General features: G+C 46.8%; 1 protein-coding gene across 2 annotated transcripts in view; it reads right to left on the bottom strand.

Annotated features, from left to right (window-relative positions):
* Nucleotides 1-10,507, bottom strand: part of ENOX1 (ecto-NOX disulfide-thiol exchanger 1) — a 443,224-nt gene extending 432,717 nt beyond the window's left edge. For both annotated transcript variants that reach the window (XM_070942714.1, XM_070942715.1), the window contains exon 1: nt 10,437-10,507. The gene's annotated coding sequence lies outside the window, so the exon portion shown is untranslated. The remainder of the gene's footprint in view (nt 1-10,436) is intronic.
* Between the last annotated feature and the right edge of the window lie 10,288 nt (nt 10,508-20,795).

Raw genomic sequence — 20,795 nt, 5'->3', positions numbered from 1 at the left:
AACAACTATTTATTACCTTAACAATTGCAATGATTCACTTAACAACTGGGCCAAGAAAGTTCGTCAAATGGGGTGAAACTCACTTCATGAATGTGTCACTTAGCAACAGAAATGCTGGGCTCATCGGTGGTCATAGTTCATGGACCACCTCAGTGGTGGGTTCCTCCCAGTTTGGCCCGGTTCGGCAGAGCCAGTAGCGGTGACGATATGACGTCCCCGAACCGGTTCTGCTAAATCCTAAAGAATTGTCACATGATCATCTAGCCACGCCCACAAAATAAGCCACACCCACAGAACCAGTAGTAAAAAAAATTAGAACCCACCCCTGGACCACCTTGATGTATTCCATCTTGATTTTTCATTGTTCGTGTGATAGCTATAACCTGGCGTCTACGCCCTCTGTAGATGATGATCTGTGCAGAGCTTTCCTCATCGGGGATCAAAGTAAATTAGGTGATGTCAATCAACCAGCTGTCCAATGACCTGCTCCTTCTGGTGTCCCCGTGCGAGATCTACTTGAACGTAGATTGTCGTTTGCCATCTGCTCCTTCCATACATTAGAAAACACAAGGCTGGTTAGCTCTTTGCCCTCAGCGAACTAGTAAGTACTCAGCAGATTGTCTTTCATGGTCACTTGAGAGGGGGGATGCCCCCTCTCCAAAAACAGGACAGGAACTGGGGGCCCTGGGGGCATATTTCAGCTTCCTGGCCACCCTCGGATTGAGCCTACCATGCTAAATGCCGCCGATGGAAGAGACAAATAGCAGCAAGCTTGGAAGAAGGCCAAGAAAACAAATAGGAAAAACATCGGAGGGACACTTCATTGGAGATTCATCATTCTTCATGGCCGCAGACTGCTGGCTGTTAGGAAGGAGAATGGAAATGAGTAGAACGGACCACCAAATGTCCTCCAGATGTTCTGGCTTCAACTCTCATTAATCCCAGGCAGTGTGACGGATTTTTGAGAGCTACCCTCCAAAATAACTGAAGGGTACACCGGGATGCCAGAACATGGGATAACAGAGTTGGAAGGGAGCTTGGAGGTCCTTCTAGTCCAACCCTCTGTTGGACTCTGTTCAAGGGAGGAGACCTTATACCATATCCCAGCCAAATGGTTGTCCAGTCTCTTCTTGAAAACCTCCAGTGTTGGAGCACCTACAACTTCTAGAGGCAAGTTGTTCCACTGGTCAATTGTTCTCACTGTGAGGAAATTCCTCCTTAGTTCAAGGTTGCTTCTCTCCTTGATCAGTTTCCATCCGTTGTTTCTTGCCTTCTGGTGCTTTGGAAAATAATTTGACCCCCTCATCTCTGTAAGGTAAAGGTAAAGGTTCCCCTCGCACATATGTGCTAGTCGTTCCCGACTCTAGGGGGCGGTGCTCATCTCCGTTTCGAAGCCAAAAAGCCAACGCTGTCCGAAGACATCTCCGTGGTCATGTGGCCAGCATGACTAAATGCCAAAGGCACATGGAACACTGTTCCCTTCCCACCAAAGGTGGTCTCTATTTTTCTACTTGCATTTTTTACATCCTTTCGAACTGCTAGGTTGGCAGAAGCTGGGACAAGGAACGGGAGCTCACTCCATTACGTGGCACTAGGGATTCGAACCACTGAACTGCTGACCTTTTGATCAACAAGCTCAGCATCTTAACCACTGAGCCACTGCATCTGTCATTTCTGTAGGAGCCCTTCAAATATCAGAACATTGCTATCATGGTCCTTCATTTCGCTAGCGAAGACATACCCAATTCCTGACGGAACTAGGTATGTCTAGTCTAATGAAGAGAAGGACTAGGGGTGATGTGATAGCAGCCTTCCAGCATTGAGGGGCTGCCCCAGACAAGAAGGGCTCTACCTAATCTGCCAATCCAGTGCCCAGATACACTTGGCCAGCTCCAGTTTCAAACCACGGGTATAAGAACATGAAAATAATCGTTAAAATGATCGCTAAAAAACTGCGTAATCCAAGATCAAAATCTTCCGCTGCTGGAACCAGATCATTAAGAAAACCTGCAACCCTCCAGATACAGTTGGAAGCTCTGATGCAGCTGAGACAGTGGGGAGTTGCCCCCAGTTCGAACCGGTTCGCAAGAACCGATAGTAAAACCAGCAGGAGGCGCCGTCCTCCACCCCGGATGTCATCGTTGGCAATCTGTGCGATCCCATTGCACAGTAAAGGTAAGTAGAACCCACCCCTGAGATGAACCTCCATAGTCAACAGGACTTGCACACGGTCAACAGCTAAGTGGTTACCAGTGTCCTACCTCTTCTCACAGCTTACAATACAGGTAGTCCTCCACTCACAACAGTTTGTTTAGTGACCGTTTAAAAGTTACAACGGCACTGAAAAACAATCCCAAAGGTCAGGAGGCAACCGGATTTTCTTGTTTGTTCGTTTGTTAGTTTTCCTTTGAAGGCGTTTCGCTTCTCATCCAAGAAGCTTCTTCAGCTCTGACGGGATGGTGGGGAATGGAAGGATCACCATTCAGACAGAGCTGAAGAAGCTTCTAGGATGAGAAGCGAAACGCCTTCAAAGGAAAACAAACAAACAAGTAAGAAAGTCCAGTTGCCTCCTGAGAAAAGCACCTCTGGGACAGCCATGACCTGGATGACTGAGAATCTTGAGAGGTACTGAAAAAAAGAGACTTATGGCCATTCCTCACACTTATGACCATTGCAGCATCCCCAGGGTCACGTGATCAAAATCCCGACACTTGGCAACTGACATGTACTTATGACGGTTGCAGTTCCTGGGATCACGTGATTCTCCCTTTTGCGACCTTCTGAGCAGCAAACTCAACGGGGAAGCCAGATTCACTTAAGAACTGTTATTAACTTAACCACTGCAGTGATTCACTCAATGACGGTGGCAAGAAAGGTCGTAAAATGGAGCAAAAATTCACATAACAGCTGTCTTGCTTAGCAACCGAGACTTTGGTCTCGACTGTGGTCGTAAGTCGAGGACTACCTGTAATTATGTTCTCACAGCTATCTATGACAACTCAGGTGTAAAAGCAGAACAGCCTGGAGTCAGATTCAAATCCCACCCTCCCCGCTTAGGAGAGAAACCAGTCACAGAGCTGTGAAAAGCACAGAGAGGCCCTTCCAAGTTCAGTCAATCATCCTAAGGAAGCTGCACTGTGCTTGGCAGCTTTGCACGTTCACGAGATTGGGGAAATAAAAGGAAGTCACTTCCCTCTCCTCGGTGTTTAAATTCCACGTTATTTTAAACTGCCTGTTGGAAAAAGGGGGTGGGAGGCTAAAAGGGGGAATATTCATGAACGAGAAAACAAATGCCCCAAAAGAAAAACATTTGCAATGGCTTCAAGAAACCAACTTATTGAAGCAAAGATTGCAGCCGTAGGAAGAGACCCTAAAAATTCAGGATGGAAGCTAAAAGAGAGAGAGAGAGCTTGGAGCAAGGGACTGACCCTCAAGGAGACACTGTGGGATTCTGGGAAAAAAACAGGATTATACAACCCCCTCCCCCTCCCCATTCAAAAAATGGCAAAAAGACGGAAGGACACTTTGATTCCCACAATGGATGTGGATGGAGTTAGCAGAGGGGGCCAAATTGCTCTGAATTTTTTTTTTTTTAAAAAAAGAATGCAATTAATTATCTTTCTATCTGGAAACTGTTTCTGGACTTTGTGCTCGAGGTGGGAAAATTTTGATTTTGTGTTTTGCCGATTAGATAGGTTGGTTGTTATAGAAATGGCTAGTATATATTATAACATAAAATAAAAAAAAAGCTGAGGTTTGATGCTATTATTTTATTCTACTGCACCAAAAGGATTTGGAAGTCAACACTTTTTCTTTCTTTCTTCCCTTCTGCCCTACAATATTCCCTTTCCTTTTCCTTCCCTTCTTTTCCCATTATTTTCTTCTGCATTTTTGTAGTTTACGTGACATTTTTATAAAACTAATAAAATTTCGAAACATAAAAGAAATGGCAAAAAAAGAAAGAAATTAAAATATGACTGCTACAATACGACAAAGGGACATGTTTACAGACTTCCCTTTCTACCCAGCTGATATTCTGAATTCTTGCTAATTTTAATGCAGAGGTTTCAAGACAATCTCAGCACCGGGCGCAGGGGAAATTCAGCATCCATGGCTCCCGTTCTCTGGTTACAGGAGGTTACATGACCTCATCTTCTCACTGAGCCGCTTTGTCCAAAGTGCCTGGCAATCATTCTTTCTAGAAAGTCTGCAGATGGAAGGAGGGAAGCAACCATCGGACGCGAGCCGGAACGATTGATTAAAGCACATGTGATATTTCCTAGAACCGCTCAATCCAATTAGGAGGCCCAGAAAAGAAAACAGTGCTACCTTATCAAACCAAGAGGACTCTGTGTTCCCTAAGTTACGCCAGAAAAATCTTTATTCTCCCTTCTTTTGTGTGGCAATCGCCGATTAGTATTTCCTGTGCTGAAGCCCCCCGTGTGTTGCACGCAGTGAAGTCTACCGTCCAAGCAACATGTGCAATTTGGCGAAGAAAAGAACTCCTTCTCCCTTATTTCCGAGAATTTCCAACCAGTTCTGATCGACAGACGTTAAAGAAGACAGTCCTAAAGATAAGATTAAGGGAGGGACACCGAATCAAGTCAGTGCCTACGAATCTTTGCAATTTTTGCCTTGGCAATTGCCTGCAAAAGACCACAGGAGCTGAGCAACTTGGCACAATTAAACCTGACTAATTTGGATTTGTTAAGCCCTAAGAAAGGCAGATCTCCAAATCACCCTTCTGATCCAGTAATGAAAACCTTGGTAGTTTAAATACAGCGTGCAAAAACCTGGAAAGTTGGTTGTTTACTTTATTATAGCCTAAATCCAACCCAGGAACTGTCTGGGCCGGTACTTAGTCTCTCTCCATGGTCCTGAATTTCTAGACTGACACTTCTCTAGAATTCCGTGAATTGCACCCCTTCATCTTTTAAGCTAACATGGAAAAGGACTCAAGGCACCTGCAAAAGTGCCTCTGGGTGACAACTGAAAGCAAGAAATAGTGGTGAGTAAAGAATGTTGGCTTATTCTGTTACCACACGATAACCATAATAGCATGCAAATTGAGATGGTCTTGGTGCTCCCTCTGAGCTTGGCTGTCTTCTTGAAGAACGTTTCATGACCCAAACTAGGTAACATCACTAGTGCTAGAAGGGAGTGGGATTTGAGAGGATGAGGAGGACAATGACTTTGAGGTTCCTGGTGTTCTCTGAACTGGGTGGTTTTCTTGCAGATGTTTCATTGCCCAACTAGGGAGCATCATCAGTGCTAGGAGGAAGTAGGGTGTGTAAAGAGGAGGAGGAGGAGGAGGAGGAGGAAGACAACTATAAGGTCCTTGGTGCTCTCTGAGCTCACTTGTTTTCTTGCAGATGTTTTATTACCCAACTAGGGAACATCATCAGTGCTACGAGGAAGTAGGGTTTGTAAAGAGGAGGAGGAGGAAGACAACTATAAGGTCCTTGGTGCTCTCTGAGCTCACTTGTTTTCTTGCAGATGTTTTATTACCCGACTAGGGAATATCATCAGTGCTAAGTGCTCCAGTGCTAAGAGGGAGGGGGGTTGAATGTGGAGGAGGACTACAATGACCATGTGATCCCTAGTGCTCTCTGAACTTGGTTCTTTTTTTTTTTTTTTTGCAGATGTTTCAGGACCCATCTAGGTAACATTAGTGCTAACTAGGACACCATTCTAGCACTGATGATGTTAACTAGTTTGGGTAATGAAACATTTCAAGCTCAGAGAGCGCCAAGGATCCCTCATTTCAACCCTGAGCTACAAATATTCTCCTTTATTGGAACAAGCTATTTCCAGGATTCAGAGAGATTTCCAGAGATGCATTAGCCCTGCCTCCTAGATGTATCCGTTTACTTTATCACTCTCCTTCACATGCATACTGAAGATGTACCCAAGGTTTATTGTGCTGGAGGCAAAGTTGACATATCATATGAGCGGTTTAAATCGTTTTCTTCCCCAGATCAAAAAAAACACAACCACATTTCAACTTGGAGTTGAAAAACTGAGTGTCCACTCAAGCATCTTGGACTCCATCATCCTTTGGGAGTGGACTTCCTTCACGGAGAATCTTGATCTTTCATGACTATGACAAGACACATTGCAAAATCATGCACTTCTACATCTGGGCATCCTTCCTAAAAGACCAAACCAAACCTACATGGACCATGCTTGCTTACACCATGGAATGGTTGATGAAGCAGCCGTAATTTCCTAAGCCATTGAGATCCAATTGTCAGATCCCATATGACCTCATGACTAAGCAGGACTCCTGGTCTTCTGTTTCCTAACCTGGTCCCTTAACCAGTACTCCAAAAGATTATCTAATAGATTCCTGTTTTCCAGCATTGCTTGTTTGTTCGTGTCTTCAAGTCAACATTGATTCCATCGCCCGTAGTTTTCTTGGCCTGATTTTGAGAAGTGGTTTGCCACTGCCACCTTCCTAGGGCTGAGAGAGAGTGACTGGCCCAAGATCACCCAGTTGACTTTGTGCCTAAGTAGGACTTACGGGCTCCTTCCTTCTAGCCTGGCACCATACCTACTACTCCAGCATTTCATTGAGTCCAGCTTGAACAAAGGCATTTTTTGCCAGTGTGATAACTGAAGTAACACACTTTTACAGAACCTACCAGAACGCTGGTTTGGCAAGGTTGGTTCTGCTGATCCAGCACCAGGATGAATGGAAGACTTTTGAGCAGTGGTGAAATCCAATTTTTTTTACTACCGGTTCTGTGGGCGTGGCTTGGTGGGCATGGTGTGGCTTGGTGGGCATGGCTTGGGCATGGCAGGGGAAGGATATTGCAAAATCTCCATTCCCACCCCACTCTGGGGCCAGCCAGAGGTGGTATTTGCCGGTTCTCTGAACCTACTCAAAATTTCCGCTACCGGTTCTCCAGAACCTGTCAGAACCTGCTGGATTTCACCCCTGCTTTTGCGGATTCTCAGTGCATTTATACATCTTTAAAAGAAAAATTGTTTACAATCACTGCTACCCAAGATTACAAGAATGGATACCCAAGGATTACACAGGGTAGCTGGACAGAATCAAAGCTGGCACCAGCCAGAGCATAGAACAACTCAAGATCAGAAGAGATGGAAAGACCTGGCCCATAGAATCACCAAGAGTTGGACACAACTGAACGGATCACACAATATTATCATCAAAGCTTCTCTCCAGCCTTGTGCCATCTATTAACCATTCTTCTCCAATTTACCATCGCTTCTCTAGCTGTGATTTCCCCCCCTGTCAAATTTACAAAGGACTGCTTGATTCCAAAATCTTGGAATGTTTTCAGGCATGCAGAGATCACAGTGGACAGAATAGACAACAACAACAACAACTTTCCTGGGCATTACCAAATCCATTTGGTAATCATCCTCAACGCATGTTAAGACCAACTTGTGCCTCATTGTTCCAGATCTCAATTACAAGCAGTCCTTGACTTTCAACAGTCCATTTAGCGACCATTCAAAGTTAGAACGGCACTGAAAAAAGTGACTTATGACCATTCTTCACACTTACGACCATACATTTATTTATTTATTTATTTATTTATTTATTTATTTATTTATTTATTTATTTATTATATTTCTATACCGCCTTTCTCCCGTAGGACTCAAGGCGGTGTACAGTCAAGAAAAATATAGAAACACAAACATCATAAAATTGCTAATTAAAATTATTATTATAACATAGTTTGACCCAATTAAATAGAACCTAAAATTAGATAACATTTTAAAAGCATTCACATGTTCATATGTTTAGCCCCGCCTGTTGGAACATCAGGGTTTTGAGGGCACGGCGGAAAGCACGGAGATCAGGGAGATCACGGAGATCAATATTTATGATGATTGCAATGTCCTGGGCTCACGTGATTCCCTTTTGCGACCTTCTGATGGGGGAAACCAGATTCATTTAATAACCCTGTTATTAATTCAATGACTTCAGTGATTCACTTAACAAATGGAGACAAGCTCACTTGACAAATTTCTCACTTAACGACATAGAATTTGGGCTCCATTGTGGCTGTAGGTTGAGGGTTTCCTATACCTTCAGCACGGTGCTATCTGCACGCTTCAGAGATTTAGAGCTTAGCGAAGGCCATTTTTAACCGATCATGGCTCCATCTGAGCTAGTTAATAGTTGAGTACAAAGGACATACCGTTTAAATGCTCTGTGCAATATTTCACGGATTTCAAAAGATCATCTCCCACTTCTAGAGTTTCACCAACACTCATGCATGCAAACAAATATTACAAATATTACGTATCCATAAACATATGCCTGGTAGTTTGCAATATATTCCTTGGTTATGCATTTTTGTACTGTTGGATAGCAGTGATTGTAAACTATTAAAAAAAAAAAGATGTATAAATGCACTGAGAAATCTGAAAAGTCTTCCATTCCCCATGGTGCTGGGTCAGCAGAGCAAACCTCGCCAAACCAGCATTCTGGCAAGTTCCATTACAAACATGTTACTCCAGCAAAGTATGTCAGGCTATCATGCTAGCAAAAATACCTTTTTCCCAGCTGGACTCGATGAAATGCTGGAGAAATAATTTGGTGTAGTGGTTACAGTACCAGACTAGGCAACCGAGACTCTTGAGTCCTGCTTAGGCACGAAGTCACCTGGGCGATCTAGGGCCAGTCACTCTCTCTCAGCCCCTAGGAAGGAGGCAATGGCAAACCACTTCTGAAAACCTGGCCAAGAAAACTACAAGCGATGGAATCGATGCTGGCTCGAAGACAGAAACAAACAAGCAACGTTGGAAAACAGGAGTCGATTTGATAATCCCTTGTTACACACAGGAAGGGGCTGTAAGTGGCATCCATCTCTACATCAAGGAGGAAATTGGCCTCCCAAGAGGTTCGGGATGTTAGGAGAATTGCTTGCAGACACCCTTATCTATTTGACGGAGATATGTGTCCCTTCCAGAGGCAAAGGAAAATCGGCAACCACAATCACGTCAAACAGGTAAGGCAGCAACAGCAAAACAAAACCCAAAAAACTGTTTTTGCAGAAAAGCAAGTTCAGAAAAAGACCGAGCTTGGTCAACGGAAGAATGTGAGGCGGTGAATTCGCCACTCAATGGAGGACATTCTACGTAAGTATCTCAAAATGATATTAAGGCTGATGTTTTTCCCATCATGGAGAAAAAGGCCACTGTTTCTAGAGGGGAAAAAAACAAATTTCTTTTGATTGGAAAACGAAGCCAGAAGTGAATCCAGCAATCCAGAGAATAGGAAAAAAAGATTTCCCTTCCTTATTCAAAGCAGAACAGTCAAATGTTCAGAGCAGATAAATAAGGTGGGAGGTTTTTTTTGGGGGGGGGGCGGACTCCAGGTTTGTTTCTCTCAATGAAAGGACGGTTCCTGGTCTTCTCTCAAGTTTTCTTCCCAGCCCAGCTGTCCGATTGAGACCCAGAGATGCTACAGCTCCCCAAGCAAATTGGGGGAAGGAAGAGGACACCGTTCAACCCTTGCCAACTTTCTGCCAACACCACCCAGCAAGAAAGTCCTGAAAAAGTACCGTCTCCGAGACTCCCTCCCCCTGCAAAAGCTTTGCCTGCCCTTTAAGGAAACCTTCGTTTTTTGGGGAAGCCTTGTAGGGTTCTGTCTTTTAAAAGCACCAACCAAACACAACACTTGGCCGAAAAGCTGGGATCATCCCAACGCTTTTCTTCCAAAAGGCAGAAACGATTGTTTAAAAACCACACTCCCCTCCCCCAAAAGGAGGGCAGGTTGTCTTAACCCCGGTAGGGTCGAAAGGGACCCCCGAGACGCCAAGAGGATCCCCAAAAGCTTTCCCCTCGGGGCTCCTTTCCATCACCCACCCATCCACCCAGCCAACTCCGTTGCGCACAGCTGGGCTCTCAAACCCCCACTCAAAACAAGGTCGGACGCAACTCCTTGCAAAGCTCCAGCGGGGGGGGGGAGGGTTTCCCCGGGGGCCCCAGGTGAGTGAGTTGCAAAGACCCGGGGCCCCTCCTCAAGGCGTGCATCTCGCCCCCCCACACACACACACACCACCACCAGCACGCGGGCCAGAAACTTCGGCTGGCTTGCCCGGATACCCAGGGCCGGCGCGCGGCGCAAACTTTGCAGCGCTCGGGAGAGGAAGGCGAGGGCCGGCCGGAGGAAGGGGGAGCAGCAGTCGGTGCCTCCCCGCCCTGCCTGCCTGCCTGCCTGCCTGCGCTTTATCTTGGCCGGCCTGCTGCTCTCGCCTTCTCCCCGCTGGCTCCCCGAAGCTGCGACCGTCGCTGCCCTGCGCCGCATGGATGCTGGGCTTCTCCGGCTGGGCGCCTCCGCCTTCTCCGGGTGCCATCAAGCCCGGGCAGCGGTTCCCAGCAACGGCGGCGCTTCCCCGCTTCTGCGGCCGCCCCTTCCCTTCCCTCTCTCGCCCCCCCCCCAGCCGTCTTACCTGGGCGCGGGTCTCCGGCCGGGCGAGGGTCTCCCTGGGCGAGCAGGAGCAGCGCCAGCAGCCGCCCGCCGGGGCTCTCCAGCGGCGGCGGCGCGCGGCTGGTCGGCAGCCCGGGTGGGCGAGGAGCGAGCGGGAGAGGCTGGGCGAAGCCTCGCCGGGGAAGGAGGAGCCGCGGCGGCCGAGGCTGGCTGGCTGGCTGCCTTCCTCGCAAGGGAGCGGGGCGAAATTCCTGGCCAGCCGCAGACAAAAGAGCGCTTGGCCAGGGGCGCAAAGCCCGAGCCTGCCTAGGATGGATGGAAGGAAGGAAGGAAGGAAGGAAGGAAGGAAGGAAGGAAGGAAGGAAGGAAGGAGGGAGGGAGGGAGGGGACGAGCGAGGGGCGAGGGTCTCCAGCCAGGCAGGGCGCTGGTTGCTGGGGAAGCCGCCCCGAGGCTCAGCTTCTCTCCGCCGCCGCCGCCTTCTCTTCCTCCTCCTCCTCCTCCGTGGCGAGTCCGCCTTTCCCGGGGAAGCGCGTTGCTGGCAACCCGGAGGCCGGATCCCTTTTGCAGCTGGGCTGAGCTCCGGCGTGGTGGCACGGCTGGCTGGCTCGCCTTCCAAAGGCAGCGGACGCCCTCGACGTGGGCGGAAACCAGGACGGGAGGGGTGGGGAGGGGAGGGGGGACAGGGAATATTGTTTCTCCCCCCCCTGCCCCGCCCCGCCCGCCACTCCCGGGAGGAGGGGGCGAGGAAAGAGAGTTGGCACTTTGGAAAGGGGGCTCGGCAATACACACAGAGAGAGAGAGACGCAGGGTGGCACTGGCCAAGCCACTGAAAAAACAAAACAGAAGGGTTGGGAATGGGATGGGGCACCAGCAGGTGATCCCAGGGCCAAAGGCTGGACTGGGAAGTTTAAAAAAAACCCTAACACACATTTTATACACACACATATATACATATACACTATATATATATACACACACACACACATATACATATTCATTTATTTTTTATTTTATCAAAATTTATATGCCGCCCTTCTCCCATAGGACTCAGGGCGGCTCACAGAATAAAAAACAACATAACAATATATTTTTTTTTAATTTGATTTATATGCCACCCTTCTCTGGAGACTCAGGGCGGCTTACAATGCGCTAAGCAATAGCCTTCATACTTTTGTATATTTATACAGCTTATTGCCCCCACAAACTGGGTCCTCAATTTACCTACCTTAGAAAGGATGGAAGGCTGAGTCAACCTTGAGCCTGGCGAGATTCGAACTTATTTTAATTGCAGACAGCTGGTGTTAAATTATAGTGCTTAGTCTGCAGAGCTATCCAGGCTCTGGATGTTAAAACAAGCCAAATTATAATCCCCAGACAATTTAAAACCCACATGGCAGATCAGGGAATTTGCTGAAAAAGTCATGTCTTCAGGTCGGCACGGAAAATGCAGAGGTCGGGGGCCGTCCGGAGCCCGGTGGGTAACCCATTCCAGAGGGTCAGTGCGGCCACAGAGAATGCTCTCATCCTGGGGGCCGACGGCCGACATTGTCTGGCCGACGGCACACGGAGGAGGGCAGCCCTATGTGAGCACACTGGGCGGTGGCAGGCCGGTAGGAGGTGGTCCTGCAAGTACCCCGGGCCCATGCCATGAAGGGCTTTATAGGTAAGCACCAGCACCTTGAAGCGGATCCGAAGGGCTACCGGCAGCCAATGCAGCTCGCGCAGGAGCGGTGTTACACGGGAGTAACGGGAGGCTCCCGTAACAACCGTAACACGCGGCCGCATTCTGGACCAGCTAGAGCCTCCGGGTGCACCCCAAGGGCAGCCCCATGTAGAGGGCATTGCAGTAATCCAACTGAGAAATAATGAGAGCATGAGTGACTGTACGGAGGGCATCCCTGTCTAGGAAAGGGCGCAACTGGCGCACCAGGCGAACCTGTGCAAAAGCCCCCCTATACATATGCATATACATATACATATACATATACATATACATATACATATACATATACATATACATATACATATACATATACATATACATATACATATACATATACATATAGTATACATCCAATTTTTTTTACTAACGGTTCTGTGGGCGTGGCTTGGGGGTGTGGTGTGGCTTGAGGAGCGAGGAAAGATACTGCAAAATCCCCATTCCCTCCCCACTCCAGGGGAAGGATTTTGCAAAATCCACATTCCCACCCCACTCTGGGGCCAGCCAGAGGTAGTATTTCCCGGTTCTCCAAACTGCTCAAAATTTGCGCTACCAGTTTCTCCAGAACTTGTCAGAACCTGCTGGATTTCACCCCGGTATACATATATATATAGACACACACACATATATTGATCTCTAATCCTCAATCTCAGCTCTCCTATTTGGCCCCATCTTCACCTCTCAGCCTTAAAGGAGAGAGTAGAAGGAAGCCACATATCTGGGGTGTATGGGGGGACAGAGAGCTACCTTTGAGTAGCCAGGATCCCTTTCCTGGAGAAGGTACAAGCCTCCTATGGACACAGGCGGTAAGCAGCCTAGAAAGAATACAGAATAAGAGACTCAGAAGGGACCTTGGAGGTCTTCCAGTCCAACCCCCTGCCCAGGCAGGAAACCCTACATCACTTCAGACAAATGGTTGTCCAATCTCTTTTTAAAAACCTCCAGTGTTGGAGCATTTACAACTTCTGCAGGCAAGTTGTTCCACTGGTTAATTGTTCTCACTGTCAGGAAATTTCTCTTTCGTTCTAAGTTGCTTCTCTCCTGAATTAGTTTCCATCTATTCCTTCTTGTCCTGACTTGGAGAATAGCTTGACCCCCTCTTCTTTGTGGCAGCCCCTGAGATATTGGAAGACTGCTATCATGTCTCCCCTAGTCCTTCTTTTCATACCCGGCTCCCACAACTGTTTATCATATCTTCGTATCATTATATCTCAGTTCCCAAAGTCCTGCTTTTCTGCAGGCATATCCTTATCTTATATGAGCCCTGATGGTGTTACCTAGTTGGGTAATGAAAAGTCTCCTAGAAAATAACCAAGCTCAGAGAGTACCAAGGAGCCCTCTGATCCTTAGCAATTGCAGTTACTTAAGACCTGGAGCTGATAAGACTCCTAAGGCACCTCTGTGTGGCTGTCAAAGGCCAGGAGAAAAAGCCTACAGAGACTTATTTATTTATTTATTGGTTCGATTTATATGCCGCCCTTCTCCGGAGACTCAGGGCGGCTTACAATGCGTTAAGCAATAGCCTTCATACTTTTGTATATACCTGCTTAGTAGGGCTTTCGGCCCCCCTTAAGCGGTGTTCTTTTTTTAATACAAAGTCAGTTTATTGCCCCCACAATCCGGGTCCTCATTTTACCTACCTCGGAAGGATGGAAGGCTGAGTCAACCTTGAGCCTGGTGAGATTTGATCTTGTAGTAATTGCAGGCAGCTGCTGCTACTTAACAGCACATTAGTCTGCTGCGCCACCAAGGCTCTTGAGGGGCCTCACCCAAAGCAGAAAGGAGCTGCAGATGTTTCCTTCGGTCCTTCTGGCTCATGTGAAAGGAGAGTTGGAAGCTGCTAATTCCAGCAAGGATATCTTAGACAGATGTCTTCCCCACCCCGTTTATCCCCTGCAGATGTGCAGTGAAGGCCTCTGAATCTGCCAGGGATCCCTCCAGCTGGAGCACCGGTGCCGGAGATTTGTTTTGATCCATTTTGTGTCTTGTCAATAACCCGGTGGGGAAGGAAGACGGCTCTAATCCCAGCCAATGTCCTGGAACGGCGTCAGACAGCAACAAGGAACAAGGTTTCATTAGCTGCTGAGCAAGGGAACAAATCCTCCAAGCTTCCGCGGGTTGTTACAGAGTAAATCATGGCTTAAATTATAGATGAGCGACTGAGGGATGGAAGCTGGAAGGCCAGCCAGCTTTCACAAGGACAGAAAGGGAGAAGGATGGAGGTGGCAAGCAGAGACTAAAGGCAGAGACTCTCCCCTGGCGCCCTCCTGACCAGAGTTCTCCAGCCAATCAATCAATCAATCTATCAATCAGAATAGAGCGGGAAGGGATTTTGGAGGTCTTCTAGGCCAAGGGTCCCCAACCTTTCGGACCTTAAGGACCTCTAAATTCATAATTTTAAATCCTGTGGACCATTAATATGATCTGGCTAATGACCAGCTGGGTGGGCGTGGCTAGGTAGTCATGTGACTGGGTGGGGGTGGCCAACTCAATGTCACTCACATCGAGGGGCGCATCGCCAGCCTCTGCTTGCCCCTCCCCTCCCAGCCACTCCTCGCCTGCCCGTCTGGGCTCCTGAGGGCCCCAACAGGAAGCAGTTGCTGGAGCTAAGCAGCCACCAATGAGAAAGAGTTGGCAAAACAGCTCAGTTCAAATTGGATCTGGCCAAGAAGGAGGCTCAGCGGAAGCACCTCACTGAGGACTAGGAGCACAGGTTTTCCAAGCAGAGGGAAGACCTCTGGAGCCGCATGTGGCTCTTTCACCCTTCTGCTGCAGCTCCCTGTCACTCAAAATATGCGTCACAACCGCCAATGTGCGACACCCGCCGGCACGCAATTTATTGAGCTTTTCAACGCCCGGTAGGCCAACGATGGATAAATCTAAGAAAAGAAAAGTTTCAGAAGAAAACAGAACGTTGAATTCAACTACATATGCTCGTTTTGGGGCTGCTCAAGAAATAATCAAGCACAGGAAGGGTTTTGTGGCTCCCGGTGTTTTCTTTTCTGTGGGAAACGGGTCCAAATGGCTCTTTGAGTGTTTAAGGTTGCAGACCCCTGTCCTAGGCGTTGGAAGCAAAGGATCTACTGCTTCTTCTCTGTCCAAACCATCCATTGGTTCCTTCCTGTCTAAATATTGCTGGATGCCAAACAGGGAAAGAGACTGAGTCATTTTGTCACAGCTCTACGAATTGGGATGCACCTCAGCCAAAGTCCCAAAAGCAACTGGACTCTCTTGTTGTTTTCCTGGAAGATGTTTCACTTCTCATCCAAGAAGCTTCTTCAGTTCTGACTGAAGGGTGGAGGATGGAAGGATTTACCTTACAGTCATCTGGTCGTTAGTACTCTCTCTGAGAGTCATTGAGGCCACTTGGAGGTTTATCTGTGCCCTCGGGGTCACCTGAGTAGTTCAAATGGGTGTGGAGCCTTCTTGGAACCGCTGAAAAGGATTGTGTTGTGGACAGGAGATTTGTGGTGGTGTGTCCCTCCCGGAGGGACTGTTCTCAACATACTGTATATTTCAGAGTATAAGACGCACTCCCCCCCCCATAAAAGGGTGAAAATTTGGGTGCATCTTATACACCGAATGTAGCCCTGCCCACCCGCCTACCCGCCGGCCCCCACCCTTTGGCCTCTGCCTCCCAGCAATTTGTCTCCTTGCAGCAAACAGCCCATTTCAGCTTCAGCACAGCCTGATTAGCACAAGCAGCTGGGATCGGCCTCCCAACCATCAGCTATTTCAGGCTGCAGGGATTGCCACTGCCTATTGCCGCTGGGCCTCCGCTGTTGACTGTTTGCTGCAAGGAGGCAAATTTCTGGGAGGCAGATTTTTTTTTCCTTGTGCTAATCAGGTTGTGCTTAAAATGAAAATGAAAATGAAACAGGCTGTTGGCTGTTTGCTGCAAGGAAGCAAATTGCTGGGAGGCAGAGGCAGATTTTTTTTTTCTTGTTTTCCTCCCCAAAAATGGTAGGTGCGTCTTATAGTCCAGAGCGTCTTATACCCTGAAAAATACGGTGGAGGGCCTCTTTGGCTCATTCAAACCAGCAGTCTTCTTTGTCCAGAATGAACAGAACAGAATAACAGAGTTGGATGGGACCTTGTAGGTCAATTTAGTCCAGGGGTCACCAACCTTTCAGACCTCAGGGACCACTAAATTCATAATTTTAAATCCTGTGGACCATTAATAAGATATTTTTAAAAAGATAAATAGTATTTAGTGCAATATAAAAAATGCAAATAATTTTTCTACAGATCACCAACATTTTCTCACGGACCACCAGTGGATCTAGTCCAACCCCCTGCCCAAGCAGGAGACCCTACACCATTTCTGACAGATGGCAGTCCAGTCCCTTCTTCAAAGCTTCCAGTGATGAAGCTCCCACAATCTCTGAAGGCAACTTCTGTTCCATCGGTTGATTGTTCTCCCTGTCAGAAAATTTCTCCTTTTCCATGTTGAATCTCTCCTTGATCACTTTCCATCCATTATTCCTTGTCTGTCCTCCTGGACAATTCTAGACAATTCTGGAGGAATGTGGACTTTGCGGTCTTCAAAAGAGTGGCCAATGCCTTTCCAATGCAGATGGAAACCTGAACCATGTCAGATGCAACAGTTGCACCCAACAGAAGATTGACCGTGTAAAAAGGGAGCTGAAATCCCAGAGGATTAGTCAACAATTATCCAACAATTAACAGCTTGCCTCCTAGAGTTGTAGCTGCTCCATCACTGGAGGTGTTCAAGATTGGACCATCATTGGTCCAGGATGGTATAAATCTCCTGCCTCGGGCAGAGGGTCAGACTAGAAGACCTCCGAGGTCCCTTCCAGGCCTCGGATTCGATTCTATGAATTGTAGAAGCTGCCCTCTACAAGCCTCTTCCTTGTCTTTGAAGAGATCCACCAGTTTTTGCTTCTTCACGAAAAGATAGTTGTAAAAAAAAAATGAGAAAGAATCCACCCTAATCAATATGGTCGCACCTTGGGAAATATTTCAGCTGCTAGCAGCGATGTCCGTTGGAGAAGAAAGTCAAAAAAGTCAAAACAGGGGCCATTTTTTAATCCATGCATTATTTTTGCATGCATTTGGCCTGCATCTTGAAAGTCAAACTCTTTGGAAAGGGGATCCGTTGGTAGAGAATTCCCTCTAGCAAGGCTCCTGTGTCCTAGCCATTTCCTGTGTTCTTTTTAACTGGCGTGTGCAAATCTCTGACTTTTGTCTTGTCTGCAAGGAACTGACATCCATAAACTCCCACCTGCATTTTGGGGGAGGGGGAAGGGGTAGATCATTGTTCCCCCTCCTCTTTTCTTCAGGTTGATTAGTTGTTTTGAATCTGCCTGTTTCTCTTCTGTCCATAACTGCTCTTAGACACCGCTTGGCAGCCATAATTAGCTTGTTATCTTGACAGCTTGTCAGGAGGACATTTGAACGTTGTGATTTAAGTTGTGTTCGTTACACACGTGCGGGTGTGTACAACAAGCTTTCTCTCGAAAGGGGGGTAATCGCTCTCTTTGGCTCGTTGGAGGAGTGAATAAACTTTTCCTGTGCAAACACTCATGAGATGGCACCATAAATCATCCATCCTAAAGACTGCTAAATGCTTGAGGAACCTACTGTTTGCTCCATGTTTCAGAGGAGGATGGGGGAGGGGAAGCAGAGGAGGAGGAGGAGGAGGAGGAGGAGGAGGAGGAGGAGGAGGGAGGAGGAGGAGGAGGAGGAGGAGGAGGAGGAGGAGGAGGAGGGGTAGAGGTAGAGGAAGGAGGAGGAGGAGGAGGAGGAGGAGGAGGAGGAGGAGGAGGAGGAGGAGAAGAAGAAGAAGAAGAAGAAGAAGAAGAAGAAGAAGAAGAAGAAGAAGAAGAAGAAGAAGAAGAAGAAGAAGAAGAAGGAAGGAAGGAAGGAAGGAAGGAAGGAAGGAAGGAAGGAAGGAAAGAAAGAAAGAAAGAAAGAAAGAAAGAAAGAAAGAAAGAAAGAAAGAAAGAAAGAAAGAAAGAAAGAAAGAAAGAAAGAAAGAAGACGAAGACCCAACTAGGTTACATCATCAGTGCTTAGAAGGGAATGGAGTTCATGGGGAGGCAGAGGAGGAGGACTGTGGGGTCCTTGGTGCTCTCCAAGCTTGGTTGTTTTCTTGCAGATGTTTCATGACCCAACTAGGGAACAGCATCAGTGCTAGAAGGGAGAGGGGTTTGCTGAGAGGACAAGGAGACGGAGAAGGACAAGGAGAAGAATAAGAAAGATGAAAGATGAAAGACGAAAGACGAAAGACAAAAGACAAAAGAAGAAAGAAGAAAGAAGAAAGAAGAAAGAAGAAAGAAGAAAGAAGAAGAGGAGGAGGAGGAGGAGGTAGTTGTGTAAATGAAAATAATCAAAATAATGCTGGGACACCATACTATTTGTGAGAGGCCAAAATACATGGTCCTATAATAACAATAATCCCTCCAGCGGCATCTTCTAAAGATAAACTAATGGAAAGCATCAAAGCACCAAGATCAACCCCACTGATGGAGAAGAAGAGTGCAGCATTGAAAACCAATGAGAATTAACAAAATACATAAAACTTATGTCTAGCACAATGTAGGAGAAGGTGAGGAAGAGCCTGGGGGCAGAGTCAAGCAAGTAATCAGTCTGGAATCATTACGTTCCCACAAACGGTCTAAATCCAATTCTCCTTGAATTCCGTTGACTCTTATCTAGAGTCAGTTTAATGGCGACCATTAGTTGACCAGATTCTTTAGATAGATAGATAGATAGATAGATAGATAGATAGATAGATAGATAGATAGATGATACATAAATGGTAGGTAGGTAGGTAGGTAGATAGTAGGTAGGTAGGTAGGTAGGTAGGTAGGTAGGTAGGTAGGTAGATAGATAGATAGATAGATAGGTAGGTAGATGATACATAAATGGTAGGTAGGTAGGTAGGTAGGTAGGTAGATAGATAGATAGATAGATAGATAGATAGATAGATAGATGATACATAAATGGTAGGTAGGTAGGTAGATAGGTAGGTAGGTAGGTAGGTAGCTAGGTAGATAGATAGATAGATAGATAGATAGATAGATAGATAGATAGATGATACATAAATGGTAGGTAGGTAGGTAGATAGGTAGGTAGGTAGGTAGATAGCTAGGTAGATAGATAGATAGATAGATAGATAGATAGATAGATAGATAGATAGATAGATAGATAGATGATAGATAGATAGATAGATAGATAGATAGATAGATAGATAGATAGATGATACATAAATGGTAGGTAGGTAGGTAGGTAGGTAGGTAGATAGATAGATAGATAGATAGATAGATAGATAGATAGATAGATAGATAAATGGTAGGTAGGTAGGTAGGTAGGTAGGTAGATAGATAGATAGATAGATAGATAGATAGATAGATAGATAGATAGATAGATAGATAAGGTTAACCAGCTTAACTGGAGCTTAACATGTGGCCCTGATTCTTCATGCGTGACACATAGGTTGCAAAGAACTCATTTCTAGCATAAGGAAGCTGCCTTCTCTGCCACGGTTACGTCCTGCTGATCTTCACGAAGACCTGGTCTTTCCCCCCACCCCACCCCACCCCACCCCCCAAAGCTCTGGACCAGAATGTTAATGGAGCCATGTGTGGGTGACGGTGAGATTTTAGCAATGATAAAATTAAAAAAAAATTGGGATAATGGTAATGGTATTATGTTTTTTCCCCGCTTTCACCGCCCAGGGTTTGGCAGGTTAGACAGGCAGATATAAAACCGTTGAATACATAAATAAATACGGTCTCCCAGCGAATGAGCCCCCTTGTTCTCCCATTTCAGCCCAAGCCCAACTGAAAACGATCCGACTCCTTCCTCTTGTCAAGATTTGATTTCTCCTGGGTTGTTATTACTTGTCCTTCGGAGAGACCTAGCAATGTCAACCTGTTCGGCATAAAATTAAGGGACGACTGAGCCAACTCCGTTGGGAGATGAAGAAAGCACATGATGCGCATTGTGCTTCATTCTCATTTCTGTCCGGGCCTTCTTGGCAAGGAAGCTTTTCTCCCCGCAGCTCAAATACCGTGTGCTAATTTATGCCTAAAACCCCAGAGCATTGCCAGCCCACAGCTCGATAGCCCTGGGAAAGAATAATTAGAAGGAATAAAGGTTCTTCGGGTATTTTGTTCGATTTTCCCCTAACCCCAAGCTAATGGCCAACGAGAAGATGAGACAGCCTGAGTCCAGGATGCATAATTGGGCGGATAACAGTTGCAAGCCCTTGGTATGATCTCTCTCATTCGTCCACTGCTCCTTTCGGCCAGATACGTGCTCAGAAGTGTAGAAAGCTCAAAGCAGGAGAAATCTCAGCAGCCTTCAGTTCCTTTGTTGTTGTTGTTCTTGTTAGTTGCGAAGTCGTGTCTGACCCATTGTAACCCCATGGACAACGTTCCTCCAGGCCTTCCTGTCCTCTACCATCCTCTGGAGTCCATTTAAGCTCTCACACCAACTGCTTCAGTAACTCCATCTAGCCACCTCATTCTCTGCTGTCCCCTTCTTCTTTTGCCCTCCATCGTTCCCAGCATGAGGCTCTTCTCCAGGGAGTCCTTCCTTCCTTCTCCTTAGGTGGCCAAAGCATTTGAGTTTCCTCTTCAGGATCTGGCCTTCTAAAGAGCAGTCAGGGTTGATCTCCTCTAGGACTGACC

This window comes from Pituophis catenifer, unplaced genomic scaffold (genome assembly GCF_029215685.1).
Source record: "Pituophis catenifer annectens isolate HBS135680 unplaced genomic scaffold, rPitCat1.0.hap2 SCAF_4, whole genome shotgun sequence".
Lineage (NCBI taxonomy): Eukaryota > Metazoa > Chordata > Lepidosauria > Squamata > Colubridae > Pituophis > Pituophis catenifer.
The sequence above is the reverse complement of the archived record's forward strand: the minus strand, read 5'-3'. Positions and strand labels throughout refer to the sequence as shown.